This window comes from Hyla sarda, unplaced genomic scaffold (genome assembly GCF_029499605.1).
Source record: "Hyla sarda isolate aHylSar1 unplaced genomic scaffold, aHylSar1.hap1 scaffold_1169, whole genome shotgun sequence".
NCBI lineage: Eukaryota > Metazoa > Chordata > Amphibia > Anura > Hylidae > Hyla > Hyla sarda.
This window is the reverse complement of record NW_026607791.1, coordinates 1-22,201: the sequence shown is the minus strand read 5'-3', so window position 1 is coordinate 22,201 and position 22,201 is coordinate 1. Positions and strand designations below refer to the sequence as shown.

Genomic DNA, 22,201 nt, shown 5'->3' with positions numbered 1-22,201 from the left:
GTGTTTCCTATGCAGATCCTAAGCCCAGTGTCACATGCAAGTAGGAGGAGTAAGAAGGGTTCCTGGCAAATCCGGGTTATGGATTGCATTTAAAAAGGCCCCGTGGGAGTGCAATGGGCCCCTGTCTTGCTGCTTAGCAATAATGGTATGGGTTTAGGTTCTGCTGTGTGTACTGGTGGTTGACTGCCCCCCAGCCCAGAGTGTGCATGGAAAATTGTCTGGCAGCCTCCCTGACAGCAAGCAGTGATAGTGCCCATGAAGGGGACCTTGTTGGGCCCGCCCCTTTCACGGTTATCGCTTCTCGGCCTTTTGGCTAAGATCAAGTGTAGTATCTGTTCTTATCAGTTTAATATCTGATACGTCCCCTATCTGGGGACCATATATTAAATGGATTTTTGAGAACGGGGGCCGATTTCGAAGCTTGCTTCCGTCGCCCTATGCATTGACCCGATATGGCAGTATCTTCGGGTACAGTGCACCACCCCCTTACAGGGTTAAAAAGAAAGATTCCTACTTTCATTGCTACCTGCTTGCTGGCTAGCCAGCTAGCCAGCCCTGTGGGCCTTGCTGCTGCTGCTGCTGCAGCCAAAAAACAAAAGGTGGTGCTGCTGCTGCTTCTGCTTCTGCTTGTGTCTGGCCGCTGTTGGAGCGTCCAGGCACAGGACTTCTGCTGCTGCTGACTAAATGGCCTCCTTAATTGGATCATTTGAGTAGCCAGCACACCTGTGCAGGTAGGGCATGACATGATAGGCAGCTGCCTTGATAGCGGGTGGGTGCTGAATGTTCCTAATTGACAAAATAAGATTAATGCTTATGAAGAAATATAAAATCTCATCCCTTCCCCAATATCGCGCCACACCCCTACCCCTTAATTCCCTGGTTGAACTTGATGGACATATGTCTTTTTTCGACCGTACTAACTATGTAACTATGTAACATAACATGGGGGGGGGGGTCTCCTGGCTGTTCACACAGGTGTGTCATTGCTGTACATTGACCATGCATTGCTTCTGTGGTATTGCAAAGGCAAAGACAAATGCTTCCAGCCATCCATTGCACTAATGGATTGGTCATCAGCTGGCTGTCTATGTCCCGCATCAATATAGACCAAAGTACAGAGGGTTAGGCTATGCTATTGTGCACCTACCTGATGCATCAGAAGGTGCGAGGCCCTTGCTAAATTCTGTGCACAGACTTTGAGATCTATGCTTTAGACTGTATCTAAACCTGCTCCAACATGGACTGACATTCTGGCCTACTTTCAGCCGATGCGACTTGTCTGTCGCTGAACAGTCGCTTTTTATGTATTCAGCACCTATGTATAATGTTGTAAAAATGCTCTAGAAGCTAAAGTCGCAGAAATGTCACACATATTTGGCCTGCAACTTTCTGTGCGACAAATTCAGACAGGAAAAATCAGTATAAATCCTTAGAAAATTATCCCCCAGTGTCTCCATCTGCTGGCGGTATTGAATAAGCATTGCTGCACTGATGGGGTATGCATTAGACGAAAAAAAAGAAGAAAAAGAAGAATAATACGCCCAGAAAAGAGGCGAAAAGGAGAAAAACGTAAAAAAACGTGAAAAAAAAGTAAGAGGAAGAGAAGGGAAAAAAAGGTGGAAATGGGTTTAAAAGTGATTTCGGCGGAGAAATATATATATATATATATATATATATATATATATATACGCGCACACACACACATATATATAAACGTATTCTCCGTTGAGATATTGCAGCCGCTGCTGTGTCCAGGCCCAGGAGCCTTAGCACTGTGCTGTGATGTCACTCAATACCACTGACATCACTAGGTGTAAACAACATCTCTCCTTTGCTGTGTATGTGACTATGGAGCTGTTTGGTGATGTCGTCTATTATGGCCTTCATAGAAGCAACAGGAGATTGTTGCATCCATCTAGAACCCTCAGAACTACAGTGCTATGATGTCACTCACTTCCACAGGCCTTGCAGAGTGTAAACAACAACAACCCAGCTTTGTTGTGTATGTAACCATAGGGATTTGTGATGTCACCTAGAACCTTCACAGCAGCGACAGCTTTATGAGGAGCATCAGCACTGCTCTGCCTGAGCAGAACCATCACCGCCATAGGTTGTCAAATAACCCGGGTTTAACCCACACAGGTAAGTCCAATGGGGTGCAGGCATGTCCTCTATGCTTACAGCTTCCCGTGGGTGTTGGTTTGATACCGTTTGGGGACAGCCAAGGAGGCATCTGCAGGCAACAAAGGTAGGTGTGTGCTTGTGTGTGTGTTTCCTATGCAGATCCTAAGCCCAGTGTCACATGCAAGTAGGAGGAGTAAGAAGGGTTCCTGGCAAATCCGGGTTATGGATTGCATTTAAAAAGGCCCCGTGGGAGTGCAATGGGCCCCTGTCTTGCTGCTTAGCAATAATGGTATGGGTTTAGGTTCTGCTGTGTGTACTGGTGGTTGACTGCCCCCCAGCCCAGAGTGTGCATGGAAAATTGTCTGGCAGCCTCCCTGACAGCAAGCAGTGATAGTGCCCATGAAGGGGACCTTGTTGGGCCCGCCCCTTTCACGGTTATCGCTTCTCGGCCTTTTGGCTAAGATCAAGTGTAGTATCTGTTCTTATCAGTTTAATATCTGATACGTCCCCTATCTGGGGACCATATATTAAATGGATTTTTGAGAACGGGGGCCGATTTCGAAGCTTGCTTCCGTCGCCCTATGCATTGACCCGATATGGCAGTATCTTCGGGTACAGTGCACCACCCCCTTACAGGGTTAAAAAGAAAGATTCCTACTTTCATTGCTACCTGCTTGCTGGCTAGCCAGCTAGCCAGCCCTGTGGGCCTTGCTGCTGCTGCTGCTGCAGCCAAAAAACAAAAGGTGGTGCTGCTGCTGCTTCTGCTTCTGCTTGTGTCTGGCCGCTGTTGGAGCGTCCAGGCACAGGACTTCTGCTGCTGCTGACTAAATGGCCTCCTTAATTGGATCATTTGAGTAGCCAGCACACCTGTGCAGGTAGGGCATGACATGATAGGCAGCTGCCTTGATAGCGGGTGGGTGCTGAATGTTCCTAATTGACAAAATAAGATTAATGCTTATGAAGAAATATAAAATCTCATCCCTTCCCCAATATCGCGCCACACCCCTACCCCTTAATTCCCTGGTTGAACTTGATGGACATATGTCTTTTTTCGACCGTACTAACTATGTAACTATGTAACATAACATGGGGGGGGGGGTCTCCTGGCTGTTCACACAGGTGTGTCATTGCTGTACATTGACCATGCATTGCTTCTGTGGTATTGCAAAGGCAAAGACAAATGCTTCCAGCCATCCATTGCACTAATGGATTGGTCATCAGCTGGCTGTCTATGTCCCGCATCAATATAGACCAAAGTACAGAGGGTTAGGCTATGCTATTGTGCACCTACCTGATGCATCAGAAGGTGCGAGGCCCTTGCTAAATTCTGTGCACAGACTTTGAGATCTATGCTTTAGACTGTATCTAAACCTGCTCCAACATGGACTGACATTCTGGCCTACTTTCAGCCGATGCGACTTGTCTGTCGCTGAACAGTCGCTTTTTATGTATTCAGCACCTATGTATAATGTTGTAAAAATGCTCTAGAAGCTAAAGTCGCAGAAATGTCACACATATTTGGCCTGCAACTTTCTGTGCGACAAATTCAGACAGGAAAAATCAGTATAAATCCTTAGAAAATTATCCCCCAGTGTCTCCATCTGCTGGCGGTATTGAATAAGCATTGCTGCACTGATGGGGTATGCATTAGACGAAAAAAAAGAAGAAAAAGAAGAATAATACGCCCAGAAAAGAGGCGAAAAGGAGAAAAACGTAAAAAAACGTGAAAAAAAAGTAAGAGGAAGAGAAGGGAAAAAAAGGTGGAAATGGGTTTAAAAGTGATTTCGGCGGAGAAATATATATATATATATATATATATATATATATATATATATATACGCGCACACACACACATATATATAAACGTATTCTCCGTTGAGATATTGCAGCCGCTGCTGTGTCCAGGCCCAGGAGCCTTAGCACTGTGCTGTGATGTCACTCAATACCACTGACATCACTAGGTGTAAACAACATCTCTCCTTTGCTGTGTATGTGACTATGGAGCTGTTTGGTGATGTCGTCTATTATGGCCTTCATAGAAGCAACAGGAGATTGTTGCATCCATCTAGAACCCTCAGAACTACAGTGCTATGATGTCACTCACTTCCACAGGCCTTGCAGAGTGTAAACAACAACAACCCAGCTTTGTTGTGTATGTAACCATAGGGATTTGTGATGTCACCTAGAACCTTCACAGCAGCGACAGCTTTATGAGGAGCATCAGCACTGCTCTGCCTGAGCAGAACCATCACCGCCATAGGTTGTCAAATAACCCGGGTTTAACCCACACAGGTAAGTCCAATGGGGTGCAGGCATGTCCTCTATGCTTACAGCTTCCCGTGGGTGTTGGTTTGATACCGTTTGGGGACAGCCAAGGAGGCATCTGCAGGCAACAAAGGTAGGTGTGTGCTTGTGTGTGTGTTTCCTATGCAGATCCTAAGCCCAGTGTCACATGCAAGTAGGAGGAGTAAGAAGGGTTCCTGGCAAATCCGGGTTATGGATTGCATTTAAAAAGGCCCCGTGGGAGTGCAATGGGCCCCTGTCTTGCTGCTTAGCAATAATGGTATGGGTTTAGGTTCTGCTGTGTGTACTGGTGGTTGACTGCCCCCCAGCCCAGAGTGTGCATGGAAAATTGTCTGGCAGCCTCCCTGACAGCAAGCAGTGATAGTGCCCATGAAGGGGACCTTGTTGGGCCCGCCCCTTTCACGGTTATCGCTTCTCGGCCTTTTGGCTAAGATCAAGTGTAGTATCTGTTCTTATCAGTTTTTCATGCCGGTGGACAGTAATGCCGGTATGGGGCTGGTGGGGATGGGTGCTGCATGGAGGATGCAGGTGTACCAGGGCTTCCCGGGGCTGGTTCTGAGGAATCAGCTCGACGGCTGCCCCGATGTGACCTGTTCCCTCCGGGTCTCGCCATGAGGCTGAGAGGGTCTAGAGCCGAGGTACTTTTGTGCCTCGGGGAGTGGTGACCCCGAGGTGCCGAAACTCACTGGGAGGATAGGCTCACTGAGTTGAAGCACGGGCACCATAATCTCTTCACCTTGTGGCACTCACCTCTTGATTCCCGGCCTTCTGGCTAGGATCAGAGAAATTTTTATAGATCCGGCCGGATGTCCGGGCAGTATATCTGCACACATTCACTTATTTATTTCTTTTTTGTCTCACTGTGTCACTTTTTGCGTGTTGTGTGTTCACAGGATTGGTCAGGATGCGGTAGCCCTTCTGGGTGTCCCTCCTGGCGGTCTAGGGGAGGTGTGTGTGGCCATTAGGTTCCGCACCTCCCTGCAAACACCCCGGGTACTCCTGCTTTGGCAGGGTACCTACCGTAATCGGCTCTGCGGGCAGATACCTTGGCTAACGCCAAGGGGGATGCCGGGAGCATTTGTGGTCCCCTAGTAGCTTCGGCGAAAAGGGACATCGAACCTGGAACCTCGCAGGTACCTTTTGGTCCGGAGGCGAAGGGTAAGGTTTGTTGGGGGGCCTCTCTCCTATCGGAGAAGGGCTTGCGATAGACCGCATCCTTTGTGCACGTTTTTTTTAGTGTAACACGTTTGCACTTTTTCTTGCACTTTGGGTGAATCGAAAGCACGTTCCTCGGCTTTAAAAAAAAAAAAAAAAAAAAAAAAAAAAAAAATCTGTTCTTATCAGTTTAATATCTGATACGTCCCCTATCTGGGGACCATATATTAAATGGATTTTTGAGAACGGGGGCCGATTTCGAAGCTTGCTTCCGTCGCCCTATGCATTGACCCGATATGGCAGTATCTTCGGGTACAGTGCACCACCCCCTTACAGGGTTAAAAAGAAAGATTCCTACTTTCATTGCTACCTGCTTGCTGGCTAGCCAGCTAGCCAGCCCTGTGGGCCTTGCTGCTGCTGCTGCTGCAGCCAAAAAACAAAAGGTGGTGCTGCTGCTGCTTCTGCTTCTGCTTGTGTCTGGCCGCTGTTGGAGCGTCCAGGCACAGGACTTCTGCTGCTGCTGACTAAATGGCCTCCTTAATTGGATCATTTGAGTAGCCAGCACACCTGTGCAGGTAGGGCATGACATGATAGGCAGCTGCCTTGATAGCGGGTGGGTGCTGAATGTTCCTAATTGACAAAATAAGATTAATGCTTATGAAGAAATATAAAATCTCATCCCTTCCCCAATATCGCGCCACACCCCTACCCCTTAATTCCCTGGTTGAACTTGATGGACATATGTCTTTTTTCGACCGTACTAACTATGTAACTATGTAACATAACATGGGGGGGGGGGGGTCTCCTGGCTGTTCACACAGGTGTGTCATTGCTGTACATTGACCATGCATTGCTTCTGTGGTATTGCAAAGGCAAAGACAAATGCTTCCAGCCATCCATTGCACTAATGGATTGGTCATCAGCTGGCTGTCTATGTCCCGCATCAATATAGACCAAAGTACAGAGGGTTAGGCTATGCTATTGTGCACCTACCTGATGCATCAGAAGGTGCGAGGCCCTTGCTAAATTCTGTGCACAGACTTTGAGATCTATGCTTTAGACTGTATCTAAACCTGCTCCAACATGGACTGACATTCTGGCCTACTTTCAGCCGATGCGACTTGTCTGTCGCTGAACAGTCGCTTTTTATGTATTCAGCACCTATGTATAATGTTGTAAAAATGCTCTAGAAGCTAAAGTCGCAGAAATGTCACACATATTTGGCCTGCAACTTTCTGTGCGACAAATTCAGACAGGAAAAATCAGTATAAATCCTTAGAAAATTATCCCCCAGTGTCTCCATCTGCTGGCGGTATTGAATAAGCATTGCTGCACTGATGGGGTATGCATTAGACGAAAAAAAAGAAGAAAAAGAAGAATAATACGCCCAGAAAAGAGGCGAAAAGGAGAAAAACGTAAAAAAACGTGAAAAAAAAGTAAGAGGAAGAGAAGGGAAAAAAAGGTGGAAATGGGTTTAAAAGTGATTTCGGCGGAGAAATATATATATATATATATATATATATATATATATATATATATATACGCGCACACACACACATATATATAAACGTATTCTCCGTTGAGATATTGCAGCCGCTGCTGTGTCCAGGCCCAGGAGCCTTAGCACTGTGCTGTGATGTCACTCAATACCACTGACATCACTAGGTGTAAACAACATCTCTCCTTTGCTGTGTATGTGACTATGGAGCTGTTTGGTGATGTCGTCTATTATGGCCTTCATAGAAGCAACAGGAGATTGTTGCATCCATCTAGAACCCTCAGAACTACAGTGCTATGATGTCACTCACTTCCACAGGCCTTGCAGAGTGTAAACAACAACAACCCAGCTTTGTTGTGTATGTAACCATAGGGATTTGTGATGTCACCTAGAACTTTCACAGCAGCGACAGCTTTATGAGGAGCATCAGCACTGCTCTGCCTGAGCAGAACCATCACCGCCATAGGTTGTCAAATAACCCGGGTTTAACCCACACAGGTAAGTCCAATGGGGTGAAGGCATGTCCTCTATGCTTACAGCTTCCCGTGGGTGTTGGTTTGATACCGTTTGGGGACAGCCAAGGAGGCATCTGCAGGCAACAAAGGTAGGTGTGTGCTTGTGTGTGTGTTTCCTATGCAGATCCTAAGCCCAGTGTCACATGCAAGTAGGAGGAGTAAGAAGGGTTCCTGGCAAATCCGGGTTATGGATTGCATTTAAAAAGGCCCCGTGGGAGTGCAATGGGCCCCTGTCTTGCTGCTTAGCAATAATGGTATGGGTTTAGGTTCTGCTGTGTGTACTGGTGGTTGACTGCCCCCCAGCCCAGAGTGTGCATGGAAAATTGTCTGGCAGCCTCCCTGACAGCAAGCAGTGATAGTGCCCATGAAGGGGACCTTGTTGGGCCCGCCCCTTTCACGGTTATCGCTTCTCGGCCTTTTGGCTAAGATCAAGTGTAGTATCTGTTCTTATCAGTTTAATATCTGATACGTCCCCTATCTGGGGACCATATATTAAATGGATTTTTGAGAACGGGGGCCGATTTCGAAGCTTGCTTCCGTCGCCCTATGCATTGACCCGATATGGCAGTATCTTCGGGTACAGTGCACCACCCCCTTACAGGGTTAAAAAGAAAGATTCCTACTTTCATTGCTACCTGCTTGCTGGCTAGCCAGCTAGCCAGCCCTGTGGGCCTTGCTGCTGCTGCTGCTGCAGCCAAAAAACAAAAGGTGGTGCTGCTGCTGCTTCTGCTTCTGCTTGTGTCTGGCCGCTGTTGGAGCGTCCAGGCACAGGACTTCTGCTGCTGCTGACTAAATGGCCTCCTTAATTGGATCATTTGAGTAGCCAGCACACCTGTGCAGGTAGGGCATGACATGATAGGCAGCTGCCTTGATAGCGGGTGGGTGCTGAATGTTCCTAATTGACAAAATAAGATTAATGCTTATGAAGAAATATAAAATCTCATCCCTTCCCCAATATCGCGCCACACCCCTACCCCTTAATTCCCTGGTTGAACTTGATGGACATATGTCTTTTTTCGACCGTACTAACTATGTAACTATGTAACATAACATGGGGGGGGGGGTCTCCTGGCTGTTCACACAGGTGTGTCATTGCTGTACATTGACCATGCATTGCTTCTGTGGTATTGCAAAGGCAAAGACAAATGCTTCCAGCCATCCATTGCACTAATGGATTGGTCATCAGCTGGCTGTCTATGTCCCGCATCAATATAGACCAAAGTACAGAGGGTTAGGCTATGCTATTGTGCACCTACCTGATGCATCAGAAGGTGCGAGGCCCTTGCTAAATTCTGTGCACAGACTTTGAGATCTATGCTTTAGACTGTATCTAAACCTGCTCCAACATGGACTGACATTCTGGCCTACTTTCAGCCGATGCGACTTGTCTGTCGCTGAACAGTCGCTTTTTATGTATTCAGCACCTATGTATAATGTTGTAAAAATGCTCTAGAAGCTAAAGTCGCAGAAATGTCACACATATTTGGCCTGCAACTTTCTGTGCGACAAATTCAGACAGGAAAAATCAGTATAAATCCTTAGAAAATTATCCCCCAGTGTCTCCATCTGCTGGCGGTATTGAATAAGCATTGCTGCACTGATGGGGTATGCATTAGACGAAAAAAAAGAAGAAAAAGAAGAATAATACGCCCAGAAAAGAGGCGAAAAGGAGAAAAACGTAAAAAAACGTGAAAAAAAAGTAAGAGGAAGAGAAGGAAAAAAAAGGTGGAAATGGGTTTAAAAGTGATTTCGGCGGAGAAATATATATATATATATATATATATATATATATACGCGCACACACACACATATATATAAACGTATTCTCCGTTGAGATATTGCAGCCGCTGCTGTGTCCAGGCCCAGGAGCCTTAGCACTGTGCTGTGATGTCACTCAATACCACTGACATCACTAGGTGTAAACAACATCTCTCCTTTGCTGTGTATGTGACTATGGAGCTGTTTGGTGATGTCGTCTATTATGGCCTTCATAGAAGCAACAGGAGATTGTTGCATCCATCTAGAACCCTCAGAACTACAGTGCTATGATGTCACTCACTTCCACAGGCCTTGCAGAGTGTAAACAACAACAACCCAGCTTTGTTGTGTATGTAACCATAGGGATTTGTGATGTCACCTAGAACCTTCACAGCAGCGACAGCTTTATGAGGAGCATCAGCACTGCTCTGCCTGAGCAGAACCATCACCGCCATAGGTTGTCAAATAACCCGGGTTTAACCCACACAGGTAAGTCCAATGGGGTGCAGGCATGTCCTCTATGCTTACAGCTTCCCGTGGGTGTTGGTTTGATACCGTTTGGGGACAGCCAAGGAGGCATCTGCAGGCAACAAAGGTAGGTGTGTGCTTGTGTGTGTGTTTCCTATGCAGATCCTAAGCCCAGTGTCACATGCAAGTAGGAGGAGTAAGAAGGGTTCCTGGCAAATCCGGGTTATGGATTGCATTTAAAAAGGCCCCGTGGGAGTGCAATGGGCCCCTGTCTTGCTGCTTAGCAATAATGGTATGGGTTTAGGTTCTGCTGTGTGTACTGGTGGTTGACTGCCCCCCAGCCCAGAGTGTGCATGGAAAATTGTCTGGCAGCCTCCCTGACAGCAAGCAGTGATAGTGCCCATGAAGGGGACCTTGTTGGGCCCGCCCCTTTCACGGTTATCGCTTCTCGGCCTTTTGGCTAAGATCAAGTGTAGTATCTGTTCTTATCAGTTTAATATCTGATATGTCCCCTATCTGGGGACCATATATTAAATGGATTTTTGAGAACGGGGGCCGATTTCGAAGCTTGCTTCCGTCGCCCTATGCATTGACCCGATATGGCAGTATCTTCGGGTACAGTGCACCACCCCCTTACAGGGTTAAAAAGAAAGATTCCTACTTTCATTGCTACCTGCTTGCTGGCTAGCCAGCTAGCCAGCCCTGTGGGCCTTGCTGCTGCTGCTGCTGCAGCCAAAAAACAAAAGGTGCTGCTGCTGCTGCTTCTGCTTCTGCTTGTGTCTGGCCGCTGTTGGAGCGTCCAGGCACAGGACTTCTGCTGCTGCTGACTAAATGGCCTCCTTAATTGGATCATTTGAGTAGCCAGCACACCTGTGCAGGTAGGGCATGACATGATAGGCAGCTGCCTTGATAGCGGGTGGGTGCTGAATGTTCCTAATTGACAAAATAAGATTAATGCTTATGAAGAAATATAAAATCTCATCCCTTCCCCAATATCGCGCCACACCCCTACCCCTTAATTCCCTGGTTGAACTTGATGGACATATGTCTTTTTTCGACCGTACTAACTATGTAACTATGTAACATAACATGGGGGGGGGGGTCTCCTGGCTGTTCACACAGGTGTGTCATTGCTGTACATTGACCATGCATTGCTTCTGTGGTATTGCAAAGGCAAAGACAAATGCTTCCAGCCATCCATTGCACTAATGGATTGGTCATCAGCTGGCTGTCTATGTCCCGCATCAATATAGACCAAAGTACAGAGGGTTAGGCTATGCTATTGTGCACCTACCTGATGCATCAGAAGGTGCGAGGCCCTTGCTAAATTCTGTGCACAGACTTTGAGATCTATGCTTTAGACTGTATCTAAACCTGCTCCAACATGGACTGACATTCTGGCCTACTTTCAGCCGATGCGACTTGTCTGTCGCTGAACAGTCGCTTTTTATGTATTCAGCACCTATGTATAATGTTGTAAAAATGCTCTAGAAGCTAAAGTCGCAGAAATGTCACACATATTTGGCCTGCAACTTTCTGTGCGACAAATTCAGACAGGAAAAATCAGTATAAATCCTTAGAAAATTATCCCCCAGTGTCTCCATCTGCTGGCGGTATTGAATAAGCATTGCTGCACTGATGGGGTATGCATTAGACGAAAAAAAAGAAGAAAAAGAAGAATAATACGCCCAGAAAAGAGGCGAAAAGGAGAAAAACTTAAAAAAACGTGAAAAAAAAGTAAGAGGAAGAGAAGGGAAAAAAAGGTGGAAATGGGTTTAAAAGTGATTTCGGCGGAGAATATATATATATATATATATATATATATATATATATATATATATATATATACGCGCACACACACACATATATATAAACGTATTCTCCGTTGAGATATTGCAGCCGCTGCTGTGTCCAGGCCCAGGAGCCTTAGCACTGTGCTGTGATGTCACTCAATACCACTGACATCACTAGGTGTAAACAACATCTCTCCTTTGCTGTGTATGTGACTATGGAGCTGTTTGGTGATGTCGTCTATTATGGCCTTCATAGAAGCAACAGGAGATTGTTGCATCCATCTAGAACCCTCAGAACTACAGTGCTATGATGTCACTCACTTCCACAGGCCTTGCAGAGTGTAAACAACAACAACCCAGCTTTGTTGTGTATGTAACCATAGGGATTTGTGATGTCACCTAGAACCTTCACAGCAGCGACAGCTTTATGAGGAGCATCAGCACTGCTCTGCCTGAGCAGAACCATCACCGCCATAGGTTGTCAAATAACCCGGGTTTAACCCACACAGGTAAGTCCAATGGGGTGCAGGCATGTCCTCTATGCTTACAGCTTCCCGTGGGTGTTGGTTTGATACCGTTTGGGGACAGCCAAGGAGGCATCTGCAGGCAACAAAGGTAGGTGTGTGCTTGTGTGTGTGTTTCCTATGCAGATCCTAAGCCCAGTGTTACATGCAAGTAGGAGGAGTAAGAAGGGTTCCTGGCAAATCCGGGTTATGGATTGCATTTAAAAAGGCCCCGTGGGAGTGCAATGGGCCCCTGTCTTGCTGCTTAGCAATAATGGTATGGGTTTAGGTTCTGCTGTGTGTACTGGTGGTTGACTGCCCCCCAGCCCAGAGTGTGCATGGAAAATTGTCTGGCAGCCTCCCTGACAGCAAGCAGTGATAGTGCCCATGAAGGGGACCTTGTTGGGCCCGCCCCTTTCACGGTTATCGCTTCTCGGCCTTTTGGCTAAGATCAAGTGTAGTATCTGTTCTTATCAGTTTAATATCTGATACGTCCCCTATCTGGGGACCATATATTAAATGGATTTTTGAGAACGGGGGCCGATTTCGAAGCTTGCTTCCGTCGCCCTATGCATTGACCCGATATGGCAGTATCTTCGGGTACAGTGCACCACCCCCTTACAGGGTTAAAAAGAAAGATTCCTACTTTCATTGCTACCTGCTTGCTGGCTAGCCAGCTAGCCAGCCCTGTGGGCCTTGCTGCTGCTGCTGCTGCAGCCAAAAAACAAAAGGTGGTGCTGCTGCTGCTTCTGCTTCTGCTTGTGTCTGGCCGCTGTTGGAGCGTCCAGGCACAGGACTTCTGCTGCTGCTGACTAAATGGCCTCCTTAATTGGATCATTTGAGTAGCCAGCACACCTGTGCAGGTAGGGCATGACATGATAGGCAGCTGCCTTGATAGCGGGTGGGTGCTGAATGTTCCTAATTGACAAAATAAGATTAATGCTTATGAAGAAATATAAAATCTCATCCCTTCCCCAATATCGCGCCACACCCCTACCCCTTAATTCCCTGGTTGAACTTGATGGACATATGTCTTTTTTCGACCGTACTAACTATGTAACTATGTAACATAACATGGGGGGGGGGTCTCCTGGCTGTTCACACAGGTGTGTCATTGCTGTACATTGACCATGCATTGCTTCTGTGGTATTGCAAAGGCAAAGACAAATGCTTCCAGCCATCCATTGCACTAATGGATTGGTCATCAGCTGGCTGTCTATGTCCCGCATCAATATAGACCAAAGTACAGAGGGTTAGGCTATGCTATTGTGCACCTACCTGATGCATCAGAAGGTGCGAGGCCCTTGCTAAATTCTGTGCACAGACTTTGAGATCTATGCTTTAGACTGTATCTAAACCTGCTCCAACATGGACTGACATTCTGGCCTACTTTCAGCCGATGCGACTTGTCTGTCGCTGAACAGTCGCTTTTTATGTATTCAGCACCTATGTATAATGTTGTAAAAATGCTCTAGAAGCTAAAGTCGCAGAAATGTCACACATATTTGGCCTGCAACTTTCTGTGCGACAAATTCAGACAGGAAAAATCAGTATAAATCCTTAGAAAATTATCCCCCAGTGTCTCCATCTGCTGGCGGTATTGAATAAGCATTGCTGCACTGATGGGGTATGCATTAGACGAAAAAAAAGAAGAAAAAGAAGAATAATACGCCCAGAAAAGAGGCGAAAAGGAGAAAAACGTAAAAAACGTGAAAAAAAAGTAAGAGGAAGAGAAGGGAAAAAAAGGTGGAAATGGGTTTAAAAGTGATTTCGGCGGAGAAATATATATATATATATATATATATATATATATATATATATACGCGCACACACACACATATATATAAACGTATTCTCCGTTGAGATATTGCAGCCGCTGCTGTGTCCAGGCCCAGGAGCCTTAGCACTGTGCTGTGATGTCACTCAATACCACTGACATCACTAGGTGTAAACAACATCTCTCCTTTGCTGTGTATGTGACTATGGAGCTGTTTGGTGATGTCGTCTATTATGGCCTTCATAGAAGCAACAGGAGATTGTTGCATCCATCTAGAACCCTCAGAACTACAGTGCTATGATGTCACTCACTTCCACAGGCCTTGCAGAGTGTAAACAACAACAACCCAGCTTTGTTGTGTATGTAACCATAGGGATTTGTGATGTCACCTAGAACCTTCACAGCAGCGACAGCTTTATGAGGAGCATCAGCACTGCTCTGCCTGAGCAGAACCATCACCGCCATAGGTTGTCAAATAACCCGGGTTTAACCCACACAGGTAAGTCCAATGGGGTGCAGGCATGTCCTCTATGCTTACAGCTTCCCGTGGGTGTTGGTTTGATACCGTTTGGGGACAGCCAAGGAGGCATCTGCAGGCAACAAAGGTAGGTGTGTGCTTGTGTGTGTGTTTCCTATGCAGATCCTAAGCCCAGTGTCACATGCAAGTAGGAGGAGTAAGAAGGGTTCCTGGCAAATCCGGGTTATGGATTGCATTTAAAAAGGCCCCGTGGGAGTGCAATGGGCCCCTGTCTTGCTGCTTAGCAATAATGGTATGGGTTTAGGTTCTGCTGTGTGTACTGGTGGTTGACTGCCCCCCAGCCCAGAGTGTGCATGGAAAATTGTCTGGCAGCCTCCCTGACAGCAAGCAGTGATAGTGCCCATGAAGGGGACCTTGTTGGGCCCGCCCCTTTCACGGTTATCGCTTCTCGGCCTTTTGGCTAAGATCAAGTGTAGTATCTGTTCTTATCAGTTTAATATCTGATACGTCCCCTATCTGGGGACCATATATTAAATGGATTTTTGAGAACGGGGGCCGATTTCGAAGCTTGCTTCCGTCGCCCTATGCATTGACCCGATATGGCAGTATCTTCGGGTACAGTGCACCACCCCCTTACAGGGTTAAAAAGAAAGATTCCTACTTTCATTGCTACCTGCTTGCTGGCTAGCCAGCTAGCCAGCCCTGTGGGCCTTGCTGCTGCTGCTGCTGCAGCCAAAAAACAAAAGGTGGTGCTGCTGCTGCTTCTGCTTCTGCTTGTGTCTGGCCGCTGTTGGAGCGTCCAGGCACAGGACTTCTGCTGCTGCTGACTAAATGGCCTCCTTAATTGGATCATTTGAGTAGCCAGCACACCTGTGCAGGTAGGGCATGACATGATAGGCAGCTGCCTTGATAGCGGGTGGGTGCTGAATGTTCCTAATTGACAAAATAAGATTAATGCTTATGAAGAAATATAAAATCTCATCCCTTCCCCAATATCGCGCCACACCCCTACCCCTTAATTCCCTGGTTGAACTTGATGGACATATGTCTTTTTTCGACCGTACTAACTATGTAACTATGTAACATAACATGGGGGGGGGGGTCTCCTGGCTGTTCACACAGGTGTGTCATTGCTGTACATTGACCATGCATTGCTTCTGTGGTATTGCAAAGGCAAAGACAAATGCTTCCAGCCATCCATTGCACTAATGGATTGGTCATCAGCTGGCTGTCTATGTCCCGCATCAATATAGACCAAAGTACAGAGGGTTAGGCTATGCTATTGTGCACCTACCTGATGCATCAGAAGGTGCGAGGCCCTTGCTAAATTCTGTGCACAGACTTTGAGATCTATGCTTTAGACTGTATCTAAACCTGCTCCAACATGGACTGACATTCTGGCCTACTTTCAGCCGATGCGACTTGTCTGTCGCTGAACAGTCGCTTTTTATGTATTCAGCACCTATGTATAATGTTGTAAAAATGCTCTAGAAGCTAAAGTCGCAGAAATGTCACACATATTTGGCCTGCAACTTTCTGTGCGACAAATTCAGACAGGAAAAATCAGTATAAATCCTTAGAAAATTATCCCCCAGTGTCTCCATCTGCTGGCGGTATTGAATAAGCATTGCTGCACTGATGGGGTATGCATTAGACGAAAAAAAAGAAGAAAAAGAAGAATAATACGCCCAGAAAAGAGGCGAAAAGGAGAAAAACGTAAAAAAACGTGAAAAAAAAGTAAGAGGAAGAGAAGGAAAAAAAAGGTGGAAATGGGTTTAAAAGTGATTTCGGCGGAGAAATATATATATATATATATATATATATATATATATATATATACGCGCACACACACACATATATATAAACGTATTCTCCGTTGAGATATTGCAGCCGCTGCTGTGTCCAGGCCCAGGAGCCTTAGCACTGTGCTGTGATGTCACTCAATACCACTGACATCACTAGGTGTAAACAACATCTCTCCTTTGCTGTGTATGTGACTATGGAGCTGTTTGGTGATGTCGTCTATTATGGCCTTCATAGAAGCAACAGGAGATTGTTGCATCCATCTAGAACCCTCAGAACTACAGTGCTATGATGTCACTCACTTCCACAGGCCTTGCAGAGTGTAAACAACAACAACCCAGCTTTGTTGTGTATGTAACCATAGGGATTTGTGATGTCACCTAGAACCTTCACAGCAGCGACAGCTTTATGAGGAGCATCAGCACTGCTCTGCCTGAGCAGAACCATCACCGCCATAGGTTGTCAAATAACCCGGGTTTAACCCACACAGGTAAGTCCAATGGGGTGCAGGCATGTCCTCTATGCTTACAGCTTCCCGTGGGTGTTGGTTTGATACCGTTTGGGGACAGCCAAGGAGGCATCTGCAGGCAACAAAGGTAGGTGTGTGCTTGTGTGTGTGTTTCCTATGCAGATCCTAAGCCCAGTGTCACATGCAAGTAGGAGGAGTAAGAAGGGTTCCTGGCAAATCCGGGTTATGGATTGCATTTAAAAAGGCCCCGTGGGAGTGCAATGGGCCCCTGTCTTGCTGCTTAGCAATAATGGTATGGGTTTAGGTTCTGCTGTGTGTACTGGTGGTTGACTGCCCCCCAGCCCAGAGTGTGCATGGAAAATTGTCTGGCAGCCTCCCTGACAGCAAGCAGTGATAGTGCCCATGAAGGGGACCTTGTTGGGCCCGCCCCTTTCACGGTTATCGCTTCTCGGCCTTTTGGCTAAGATCAAGTGTAGTATCTGTTCTTATCAGTTTAATATCTGATATGTCCCCTATCTGGGGACCATATATTAAATGGATTTTTGAGAACGGGGGCCGATTTCGAAGCTTGCTTCCGTCGCCCTATGCATTGACCCGATATGGCAGTATCTTCGGGTACAGTGCACCACCCCCTTACAGGGTTAAAAAGAAAGATTCCTACTTTCATTGCTACCTGCTTGCTGGCTAGCCAGCTAGCCAGCCCTGTGGGCCTTGCTGCTGCTGCTGCTGCAGCCAAAAAACAAAAGGTGCTGCTGCTGCTGCTTCTGCTTCTGCTTGTGTCTGGCCGCTGTTGGAGCGTCCAGGCACAGGACTTCTGCTGCTGCTGACTAAATGGCCTCCTTAATTGGATCATTTGAGTAGCCAGCACACCTGTGCAGGTAGGGCATGACATGATAGGCAGCTGCCTTGATAGCGGGTGGGTGCTGAATGTTCCTAATTGACAAAATAAGATTAATGCTTATGAAGAAATATAAAATCTCATCCCTTCCCCAATATCGCGCCACACCCCTACCCCTTAATTCCCTGGTTGAACTTGATGGACATATGTCTTTTTTCGACCGTACTAACTATGTAACTATGTAACATAACATGGGGGGGGGGGGTCTCCTGGCTGTTCACACAGGTGTGTCATTGCTGTACATTGACCATGCATTGCTTCTGTGGTATTGCAAAGGCAAAGACAAATGCTTCCAGCCATCCATTGCACTAATGGATTGGTCATCAGCTGGCTGTCTATGTCCCGCATCAATATAGACCAAAGTACAGAGGGTTAGGCTATGCTATTGTGCACCTACCTGATGCATCAGAAGGTGCGAGGCCCTTGCTAAATTCTGTGCACAGACTTTGAGATCTATGCTTTAGACTGTATCTAAACCTGCTCCAACATGGACTGACATTCTGGCCTACTTTCAGCCGATGCGACTTGTCTGTCGCTGAACAGTCGCTTTTTATGTATTCAGCACCTATGTATAATGTTGTAAAAATGCTCTAGAAGCTAAAGTCGCAGAAATGTCACACATATTTGGCCTGCAACTTTCTGTGCGACAAATTCAGACAGGAAAAATCAGTATAAATCCTTAGAAAATTATCCCCCAGTGTCTCCATCTGCTGGCGGTATTGAATAAGCATTGCTGCACTGATGGGGTATGCATTAGACGAAAAAAAAGAAGAAAAAGAAGAATAATACGCCCAGAAAAGAGGCGAAAAGGAGAAAAACGTAAAAAAACGTGAAAAAAAAGTAAGAGGAAGAGAAGGGAAAAAAAGGTGGAAATGGGTTTAAAAGTGATTTCGGCGGAGAAATATATATATATATATATATATATATATATATATATATATATATACGCGCACACACACACATATATATAAACGTATTCTCCGTTGAGATATTGCAGCCGCTGCTGTGTCCAGGCCCAGGAGCCTTAGCACTGTGCTGTGATGTCACTCAATACCACTGACATCACTAGGTGTAAACAACATCTCTCCTTTGCTGTGTATGTGACTATGGAGCTGTTTGGTGATGTCGTCTATTATGGCCTTCATAGAAGCAACAGGAGATTGTTGCATCCATCTAGAACCCTCAGAACTACAGTGCTATGATGTCACTCACTTCCACAGGCCTTGCAGAGTGTAAACAACAACAACCCAGCTTTGTTGTGTATGTAACCATAGGGATTTGTGATGTCACCTAGAACCTTCACAGCAGCGACAGCTTTATGAGGAGCATCAGCACTGCTCTGCCTGAGCAGAACCATCACCGCCATAGGTTGTCAAATAACCCGGGTTTAACCCACACAGGTAAGTCCAATGGGGTGCAGGCATGTCCTCTATGCTTACAGCTTCCCGTGGGTGTTGGTTTGATACCGTTTGGGGACAGCCAAGGAGGCATCTGCAGGCAACAAAGGTAGGTGTGTGCTTGTGTGTGTGTTTCCTATGCAGATCCTAAGCCCAGTGTCACATGCAAGTAGGAGGAGTAAGAAGGGTTCCTGGCAAATCCGGGTTATGGATTGCATTTAAAAAGGCCCCGTGGGAGTGCAATGGGCCCCTGTCTTGCTGCTTAGCAATAATGGTATGGGTTTAGGTTCTGCTGTGTGTACTGGTGGTTGACTGCCCCCCAGCCCAGAGTGTGCATGGAAAATTGTCTGGCAGCCTCCCTGACAGCAAGCAGTGATAGTGCCCATGAAGGGGACCTTGTTGGGCCCGCCCCTTTCACGGTTATCGCTTCTCGGCCTTTTGGCTAAGATCAAGTGTAGTATCTGTTCTTATCAGTTTAATATCTGATACGTCCCCTATCTGGGGACCATATATTAAATGGATTTTTGAGAACGGGGGCCGATTTCGAAGCTTGCTTCCGTCGCCCTATGCATTGACCCGATATGGCAGTATCTTCGGGTACAGTGCACCACCCCCTTACAGGGTTAAAAAGAAAGATTCCTACTTTCATTGCTACCTGCTTGCTGGCTAGCCAGCTAGCCAGCCCTGTGGGCCTTGCTGCTGCTGCTGCTGCAGCCAAAAAACAAAAGGTGGTGCTGCTGCTGCTTCTGCTTCTGCTTGTGTCTGGCCGCTGTTGGAGCGTCCAGGCACAGGACTTCTGCTGCTGCTGACTAAATGGCCTCCTTAATTGGATCATTTGAGTAGCCAGCACACCTGTGCAGGTAGGGCATGACATGATAGGCAGCTGCCTTGATAGCGGGTGGGTGCTGAATGTTCCTAATTGACAAAATAAGATTAATGCTTATGAAGAAATATAAAATCTCATCCCTTCCCCAATATCGCGCCACACCCCTACCCCTTAATTCCCTGGTTGAACTTGATGGACATATGTCTTTTTTCGACCGTACTAACTATGTAACTATGTAACATAACATGGGGGGGGGGGGTCTCCTGGCTGTTCACACAGGTGTGTCATTGCTGTACATTGACCATGCATTGCTTCTGTGGTATTGCAAAGGCAAAGACAAATGCTTCCAGCCATCCATTGCACTAATGGATTGGTCATCAGCTGGCTGTCTATGTCCCGCATCAATATAGACCAAAGTACAGAGGGTTAGGCTATGCTATTGTGCACCTACCTGATGCATCAGAAGGTGCGAGGCCCTTGCTAAATTCTGTGCACAGACTTTGAGATCTATGCTTTAGACTGTATCTAAACCTGCTCCAACATGGACTGACATTCTGGCCTACTTTCAGCCGATGCGACTTGTCTGTCGCTGAACAGTCGCTTTTTATGTATTCAGCACCTATGTATAATGTTGTAAAAATGCTCTAGAAGCTAAAGTCGCAGAAATGTCACACATATTTGGCCTGCAACTTTCTGTGCGACAAATTCAGACAGGAAAAATCAGTATAAATCCTTAGAAAATTATCCCCCAGTGTCTCCATCTGCTGGCGGTATTGAATAAGCATTGCTGCACTGATGGGGTATGCATTAGACGAAAAAAAAGAAGAAAAAGAAGAATAATACGCCCAGAAAAGAGGCGAAAAGGAGAAAAACGTAAAAAAACGTGAAAAAAAAGTAAGAGGAAGAGAAGGGAAAAAAAGGTGGAAATGGGTTTAAAAGTGATTTCGGCGGAGTATATATATATATATATATATATATATATATATATATATATACGCGCACACACACACATATATATAAACGTATTCTCCGTTGAGATATTGCAGCCGCTGCTGTGTCCAGGCCCAGGAGCCTTAGCACTGTGCTGTGATGTCACTCAATACCACTGACATCACTAGGTGTAAACAACATCTCTCCTTTGCTGTGTATGTGACTATGGAGCTGTTTGGTGATGTCGTCTATTATGGCCTTCATAGAAGCAACAGGAGATTGTTGCATCCATCTAGAACCCTCAGAACTACAGTGCTATGATGTCACTCACTTCCACAGGCCTTGCAGAGTGTAAACAACAACAACCCAGCTTTGTTGTGTATGTAACCATAGGGATTTGTGATGTCACCTAGAACCTTCACAGCAGCGACAGCTTTATGAGGAGCATCAGCACTGCTCTGCCTGAGCAGAACCATCACCGCCATAGGTTGTCAAATAACCCGGGTTTAACCCACACAGGTAAGTCCAATGGGGTGCAGGCATGTCCTCTATGCTTACAGCTTCCCGTGGGTGTTGGTTTGATACCGTTTGGGGACAGCCAAGGAGGCATCTGCAGGCAACAAAGGTAGGTGTGTGCTTGTGTGTGTGTTTCCTATGCAGATCCTAAGCCCAGTGTCACATGCAAGTAGGAGGAGTAAGAAGGGTTCCTGGCAAATCCGGGTTATGGATTGCATTTAAAAAGGCCCCGTGGGAGTGCAATGGGCCCCTGTCTTGCTGCTTAGCAATAATGGTATGGGTTTAGGTTCTGCTGTGTGTACTGGTGGTTGACTGCCCCCCAGCCCAGAGTGTGCATGGAAAATTGTCTGGCAGCCTCCCTGACAGCAAGCAGTGATAGTGCCCATGAAGGGGACCTTGTTGGGCCCGCCCCTTTCACGGTTATCGCTTCTCGGCCTTTTGGCTAAGATCAAGTGTAGTATCTGTTCTTATCAGTTTAATATCTGATACGTCCCCTATCTGGGGACCATATATTAAATGGATTTTTGAGAACGGGGGCCGATTTCGAAGCTTGCTTCCGTCGCCCTATGCATTGACCCGATATGGCAGTATCTTCGGGTACAGTGCACCACCCCCTTACAGGGTTAAAAAGAAAGATTCCTACTTTCATTGCTACCTGCTTGCTGGCTAGCCAGCTAGCCAGCCCTGTGGGCCTTGCTGCTGCTGCTGCTGCAGCCAAAAAACAAAAGGTGGTGCTGCTGCTGCTTCTGCTTCTGCTTGTGTCTGGCCGCTGTTGGAGCGTCCAGGCACAGGACTTCTGCTGCTGCTGACTAAATGGCCTCCTTAATTGGATCATTTGAGTAGCCAGCACACCTGTGCAGGTAGGGCATGACATGATAGGCAGCTGCCTTGATAGCGGGTGGGTGCTGAATGTTCCTAATTGACAAAATAAGATTAATGCTTATGAAGAAATATAAAATCTCATCCCTTCCCCAATATCGCGCCACACC

General features: G+C 46.5%; 11 non-coding genes across 11 annotated transcripts; all 11 read left to right on the top strand.

The window, feature by feature from the left end:
• Nucleotides 1-293: 293 nt before the first annotated feature.
• LOC130302528 (U2 spliceosomal RNA) lies at nucleotides 294-484 on the top strand. The gene has a single exon (XR_008852726.1). It is a non-coding gene; the product is annotated as a U2 spliceosomal RNA (small nuclear RNA).
• Nucleotides 485-2,561: 2,077 nt separating this feature from the next.
• On the top strand, nucleotides 2,562-2,752 carry LOC130302527 (U2 spliceosomal RNA). Its single transcript, XR_008852725.1, has one exon. It is a non-coding gene; the product is annotated as a U2 spliceosomal RNA (small nuclear RNA).
• Nucleotides 2,753-4,835: 2,083 nt separating this feature from the next.
• On the top strand, nucleotides 4,836-5,023 carry LOC130302522 (U2 spliceosomal RNA). Its single transcript, XR_008852719.1, has one exon. It is a non-coding gene; the product is annotated as a U2 spliceosomal RNA (small nuclear RNA).
• A 694-nt stretch (nucleotides 5,024-5,717) lies between these two features.
• On the top strand, nucleotides 5,718-5,911 carry LOC130302572 (U2 spliceosomal RNA). The gene has a single exon (XR_008852770.1). It is a non-coding gene; the product is annotated as a U2 spliceosomal RNA (small nuclear RNA).
• Nucleotides 5,912-7,998: 2,087 nt separating this feature from the next.
• Nucleotides 7,999-8,189, top strand: LOC130302526 (U2 spliceosomal RNA). The gene has a single exon (XR_008852723.1). It is a non-coding gene; the product is annotated as a U2 spliceosomal RNA (small nuclear RNA).
• Nucleotides 8,190-10,262: 2,073 nt separating this feature from the next.
• On the top strand, nucleotides 10,263-10,453 carry LOC130302534 (U2 spliceosomal RNA). The gene has a single exon (XR_008852731.1). It is a non-coding gene; the product is annotated as a U2 spliceosomal RNA (small nuclear RNA).
• A 2,090-nt stretch (nucleotides 10,454-12,543) lies between these two features.
• On the top strand, nucleotides 12,544-12,734 carry LOC130302525 (U2 spliceosomal RNA). The gene has a single exon (XR_008852722.1). It is a non-coding gene; the product is annotated as a U2 spliceosomal RNA (small nuclear RNA).
• A 2,079-nt stretch (nucleotides 12,735-14,813) lies between these two features.
• LOC130302524 (U2 spliceosomal RNA) lies at nucleotides 14,814-15,004 on the top strand. Its single transcript, XR_008852721.1, has one exon. It is a non-coding gene; the product is annotated as a U2 spliceosomal RNA (small nuclear RNA).
• A 2,081-nt stretch (nucleotides 15,005-17,085) lies between these two features.
• On the top strand, nucleotides 17,086-17,276 carry LOC130302520 (U2 spliceosomal RNA). Its single transcript, XR_008852718.1, has one exon. It is a non-coding gene; the product is annotated as a U2 spliceosomal RNA (small nuclear RNA).
• Nucleotides 17,277-19,362: 2,086 nt separating this feature from the next.
• LOC130302523 (U2 spliceosomal RNA) lies at nucleotides 19,363-19,553 on the top strand. Its single transcript, XR_008852720.1, has one exon. It is a non-coding gene; the product is annotated as a U2 spliceosomal RNA (small nuclear RNA).
• Nucleotides 19,554-21,634: 2,081 nt separating this feature from the next.
• On the top strand, nucleotides 21,635-21,825 carry LOC130302567 (U2 spliceosomal RNA). Its single transcript, XR_008852765.1, has one exon. It is a non-coding gene; the product is annotated as a U2 spliceosomal RNA (small nuclear RNA).
• The last annotated feature ends 376 nt before the right edge of the window (nucleotides 21,826-22,201 follow it).